The sequence below is a fragment of the Nyctibius grandis genome, chromosome 7, assembly GCF_013368605.1.
Source record: "Nyctibius grandis isolate bNycGra1 chromosome 7, bNycGra1.pri, whole genome shotgun sequence".
NCBI classification, from domain to species: Eukaryota; Metazoa; Chordata; class Aves; order Nyctibiiformes; family Nyctibiidae; genus Nyctibius; species Nyctibius grandis.
Window position 1 is genome coordinate 2,253,271 of NC_090664.1, and position 6,131 is coordinate 2,259,401.

Here is a 6,131-nt window from a genome sequence, read left to right on the forward strand (position 1 = left end):
ACAACCTACAAATACCCAAAAGATTCATGAGGCCTTTCCTTTGAAAAGTCTTAGGGTCAGAACAACTGGGGATGAAATGCTTTTTACCATGTTCGGTGGTAAGCAGCCTGCATTCATGAAAGTCTCTGGGAGATATGATTTGACCAACATACAATCTTTTAATGACAATCAGTTTCCACATGGGTTACTTCTACCTCTTTGTTAAGCTCAATACATTCTCTGCTAAAGAAGAAATTTGTTGTCCCATACCCATGCAAAAAATTTCCCAATGGCATATTCAGAGTTGGAATTTCATCAACATAAGTAAGATCTCAAATCACATGCTTCAGTTTCTACAAATTTCCATTTCTATAAGAAAATGGCATTAGAAAAATTTTAATATGGCAATAGGTGCTGCTTCTTATATACTTAGATGTTATAAAGATGCAGTAGGGCTACAGAGGCAACCAGGACTAAGTTTTCAGCATCTCTGTGCCTAGAATGTCCATTTCCTAGTGACATCCTGACATCCAACCACCAAGGGGCAGGACCTCGGAAGTTACTCCTTGGAGCAGACTTTTGTCCTGCAGTGGTGGCTTCCAGATAAATTAGCAGCCTCTGTCATCACTCTTTCTTTCACCTTCATACAATAAAAAAAAGAAAGCTTTGAAAGGTTACTATTCACATTGTGATAGCTGGCAAAATAAAAAAGCATTCACCTCCTAGAGCTGACAACTGATCCCTGTGCCACATCTGTGAAGTATCCAGTTATGACTTTTTGATTCCTGCTGAATAAAAGGTCAATTTTAATAAATCTTTGATGCCTTCTAATCAAAGTTCAATATATGATGCAACAATATTTTGCATGAATATCCTGTTCAGCTGCTAGCTGGAGTACGCAGAGCCAGGCTGATCTAAAGAATCAATCTTGAGAAAAGTGGAGAAGTTCATAATAAGCTCTCAGTCATATTTGCAATGCAAGATTAACACCGTTTCTGTATGACTTGGCTCAGTCTAAGTCCTGAAAGACCAATAACACCCAGAGCAGCTGTGATTAAATTTCACATACTGGGCTGTCATTTAGTGGACATTATACTAATTACAGTCCTGCTGGCTTCAGAGAAGAATTGTTCTGCTGTCTTCTAAGATACCAAGGCTGTTGTAATCACATGTATTCAAAATAAATCTCAAAAAACCTGAGAATATATCTCAAAAAATATAGATTTAGATAGCAACTTCATTAAGGTTGGGAACTTGAAACTAGCTCTGCTGCAACAGGGCAGATTCAACTTTCCAAAAATGATGATTTCTTCAGATGTGCTGGCTGGTACAATTCTCTTTGCATGCACTATTACTACTCAGTATATGGGGCATGACTCATGATACATCACAACACAAAGTAATAGCTAGAGAAAATTGAGCTTCTGAAAACTGAGATTAAAGGGGAAAAGCCACAGGAATAAATAACACAGCCGACAGATAGGGCTGAAGCATACAAATGAGATGTCTCAGAATAAGTTTTGCCCTGTCATCTAGCCCCTGGTAGTGGGCTGTGGACATGCTTTATCTTCCTAGCATCCTAAGAGAAGTGTGAGATAATTTTACAAAGTGAGGCATGAGGTCTTCTGCTACCATGTCCAGATATGCTGGTACTCGAGGGTCAGACACTTGTGTATTTTCCAGCATCCCCTTGTTTTCAGTCCTTTGATAAACAGCCCTGGGCCACCAGCCAGCTCTGCCCACCTGCAGCCTGCAAGGACAGACACCTGCAGCAACTCCCCTGCGACTCAGGTCTCAGCACAGCGACCCATTCCCACCCAGCAAACCTCCTGCTTGGTTTCTGCAGCTCTGCCCTGGGTGCAGCGAGTCCAAGCACAACCACACACCTTCCTGTGGGAGGAAAGCTGCAGTCTGGCTTTGCCCCTTCAGTAGAGACATTTGTGGTAGAAGTGTAAGTAATTTTTTTTTCATTTAAATTTTTTTAATTTTTACCATTTTTTTTTCATTTACTTAAGAGTCTGACTTGAAACTTTTTCTTGCAGTTCTTCCTATGAACTTCGTATTTGCCAGGTGGTGTCTTTTATGGTGCTACACGGTTTCAAGCACTGCTTACAACTAATAAATCTCTTTGCAAACTTTGCTTCGGTTTAAGGAAAAGACTATGTGTTCCTTCCAGTATTTCGTACTCCTCCATACCTACAAATGCACGTGCAGAGCACAGTGTACGAGCCGAGCACAGCATGCTGTACCACCTCTGCTGCTTCCTTTTGGGAACAGAAGAGATGGCAAGTTTGGCAACTGGAAGGAAACCAAAGAGGGGATGGAGAGAGATCAGAGAGCAAAGAGAAAGAACAGTCCTCTCAAAAATCTCTTGCTGCTGTTCTGGTTCTGTAGATAAACACACATACATAACTTAATTATCGGGCCTTTTTTTTTTCCCAAGTGACTATCTCTCAGTAGTAAGATACAGAGGCTGATGTTATAAAAGGGTGGGTGGTTTTAAATTAAATCAAAAGAAGACAATAACTTCGTAATGGCTTTTCCAGAACGCAAGTGTCCTTCCAGCAAAAAATAATCTGTTATTGTAAGAGCCAATAAGCTTTCACGTCCAAATTGCCACAACATTGCAAACTAAATCCATGCAACTCATGTATCATTTGTTATTCCTAGCCTTACGAGCCTTGCACTGGGCATGCCACTTGCCCTTTTGTTCTGCCTTGCTTTCCACAGTCAGAGGCAAGATGCTGAAACACTTCTCAGAGACGCTGGGATACACAGGCCCAGGAAAGTCATCTTGTGTTGGCCCACCCACACACCCTCCCACTTGACAGACGTCTTTTGTTAAATCAATAGCACAGAAAAGCCAACAGAAAAGATCATGACAGATCTTGCCTTTGTGCAAGTGCATACAGCACTTCAGTGTTGATCACCCTTGAAACAACCAGAAGCAAAATAACACCAGCAACGGCCTCTGTTTTCCTGAAGAAAACACTGGGATCCCAGAGGAGTAAATGAAATATCTACGTTCCATCCTTGCTTTCAAATGATGGACTTCGTCCCCAATGAGCTGAGCCCCAGCAGTGCTGGAGGGGTTTTGTGTGGGCAAAAAGGTTTAACTGCCAAGAGCTCACAGCAGGATGGAGGTCAGTCTAACCAGGTCCTAATCCCACTTCCAGCTGAAGTCAGCTGAAAGCCTCCCATGGAGAATACGATCCAACCTCTCACTGCCTGTGTTTTAGTGTTGAAAAGAATTAAGGAGCAGGTTAAACAACATGAAGAACTTTTTTTTTTTTTCCAAAAAAAAAGTGGTGGAAGAGGGAGAGAAGGAAGGGACAGAGGTTGATGCATTTTGGGAGAAAACCTAAAATTTCAAGACAACAAGAGATACATGAATGAAACACAATCATTAATAATTAGAAGTTTTAAGTTGAATGCCTACATACATATTCCTTAAAGAAAAACATACTCGATCCAGTGAAGTTCAAATATGCCCACCTAAGGAGACGCTACAGCCAGGGTGAAGGTGATACTGTACAGACTGTCACTAAAGGAGAATGAGTTTCCAAGCCACTTCTGTGTTAGATGACACGTCCTGGACAAAAGGACTCTAGGCCAAAGACTCCATCAAATCCCTGTCTCTGCCTACGGAGGAACTCCAGTGCAATGATGTGAAAACAATCCTTTGTTAAACACTCTCCCTGGTTCTCCAATAAAGGATGTAATTGCCGATATTACAAACAAGAAAGAAAAGTAGAAATCAATAGAAATGGATATGGAACAAATTACAATGCATAAAAATTGATTCTAGAATTTTCCTTAGTATCTTTAATTTTTCTTTTTTGTATTCTACACATTAAAACGTGGAGTGTATGCGGAAGATACCAGGGAAAGATCTGGGACTGTCAGGACTGGGAGAGAGGAGCTTTCAGAGTATGTTCAGTACAACAGAAGTCGTATTAAGAACTGCCAATGTTGATGCTGAAGCTCCAGTTCTGCACTAGACAAACACAGCTCCAATCTCTTTGGAAAGTTATGGCAAAAGTTACTCACGAGGAGGTGAGCTGCTTGTAGCTGACCCGTTCAAATATGCTGTGTGCTGGCACCCGCAGACACAAGATCTCTCCCAGATGGATGAACAGAAACACTTTTTCTCTAAAACAGAGAAACCACAGACCTTCAGATCAGGACAGTCTGGGGGTGTTTAGCCTGGAGAAGAGGAGGCTCAGAGGTGACCTTATTGCAGTCTACAACTACCTGAAGGGAGGTTGTAGTGAAGTGGGAGTCGGCCTCTTCTCCCAGGCAACTAGTGATAGGACAAGAGGACACAGCCTCAAGCTTCGCCAGGGGAGGTTCAGGTTGGACATTAGGAAGCATTTCTCCTCAGCAAGGGTCATTAGCCATTGGAAGGGACTGCCCAGGGAGGTGGTGGAGTCACCATCTCTGGAGGGGTTTAAGAAAAGACTGGACATGGCACTTAGTGCCATGACATGGTGGTGTCAGGGCAATGGTTGAACTCAATGATCCCAGAGGGCTCTTCCAACCTGGTTGATTTTGTGATTCTGTGACAGTCGCATCCTGAAACTCACTTAAAAGGATATAAGCTCTACAGGTTTCCCACCCAGCATAAAAGAAGTTTCAGCAGGATGCTGTAGGTATTTAAAAAAAAAGATCCTAGGACACATTAAAAAAAGAAATATGTGGCCAAGGGAGATTGTGTTAGCTGTGCAGGCAACACAGATAAGATGAACGCTAGCTATAGAACTAGTTGCAATTTAGGTGCTGAAAAACCTGGTGCTGGAAAAGGCATGAAAAATTATGCCAGACACATCAAAAATTACTTCCAACCAGGTAGTTATTCAGAAGCTCATCAAAAGGAAGGTTTCTGAGTAATTTGTTCACCTGTTATTACTTTCAGAGAGCAAGGCCAAGGCCAGTGACAAGTTCTTTTGTCCAAGACAGACATAAAAAAGCACCAAGGAGTGAAAGATGAATGAAACAAATTCAGACCAGTAACAAAGCCCATGTTTTGAAGAGCAAGGGTAACTGACCGACTGGACAAGACACCAGAAGAATGGCAGAGATTCAGACTGAGAAAGAGATGACTTAGAAAATAATCTTCATCCTGCACCGAAGATACTAGCCTCAAGACAGCAGAAACCCTGCAAGACCAAGAATAACCCAGGAAATGTGGGAGATGGTGTAAGGGTCGTGTCTGAACTTAAGCTCTCTGAACCGTTGTTGAAAATCATTGTTATTAACCTAAAACATAAAATAGGAATGAATCACTGAAAGTCTCTGAGAGGCCTTTCATTATAAGTATCCTTGCACTAAGTGTACTTCAAAGAAACAAAAAGGAGCGATTGTGCTATCCGGGAACAAGGAGTGGAAATGATTTTAAGCCTTTAAAATGGCACTTACCTTTTCAAGAAGTGTTTGCAGCATTAGTCAGGGTTTTCAATTGTCTAATCACAGTTAATTTCAACCTCAAAACCAATTATTAGTTAGCCAGCCACTGGGAAGGGGAGAGGAGGAGAGGAAGGTTTTGGTGTCACACAGGTGTCAATGCAAAGCAACCCCAACGAAGCCAGAAGAATCACAACAATGTGAAACACACATATAATGTAAAACACACCTATTCCAACTCTGGGGAATTGCACCCATGCCAACGTGACCGACACATGAGCAAACAGGACTGATAAGCAGCCCTGTGTGCAGATAGACTCCTGCTCAGCCAGTCCTGTAACAGGCAAAGAGGTTCCCCCAAACCCACTCTCCTAGATGGTGAGGTGTAGTACCAGAAAATGATTTAATAGCCACTTCTGCTCTCTTGTACCCTGAGGCACTGTTTTTATGGAGGAAAAGACAGTGAGCTTAGGCAGGTTCCCTTGGTGGCCAGCCCTGTGACCACACGTGGCCACCAAATTCAGAGACCCAGCTGCTGACCTGGGCAGATGTGGACCTGCAGCAGCAGGGAACAAGGGGAACAGTAGTCACTGTGGGTCAAGCTCATGCATATGTTTCTGTCACTGCTACTGTGTGTGCCCTGAAGAGCCCAAGCATGAGTGACACTAATGTTTGGATAGTATCAATGTATTAACTTTGCGGTTGCATTTTGCAAGCCTGAACATCAATGACCACACAGAGAAGCTGAT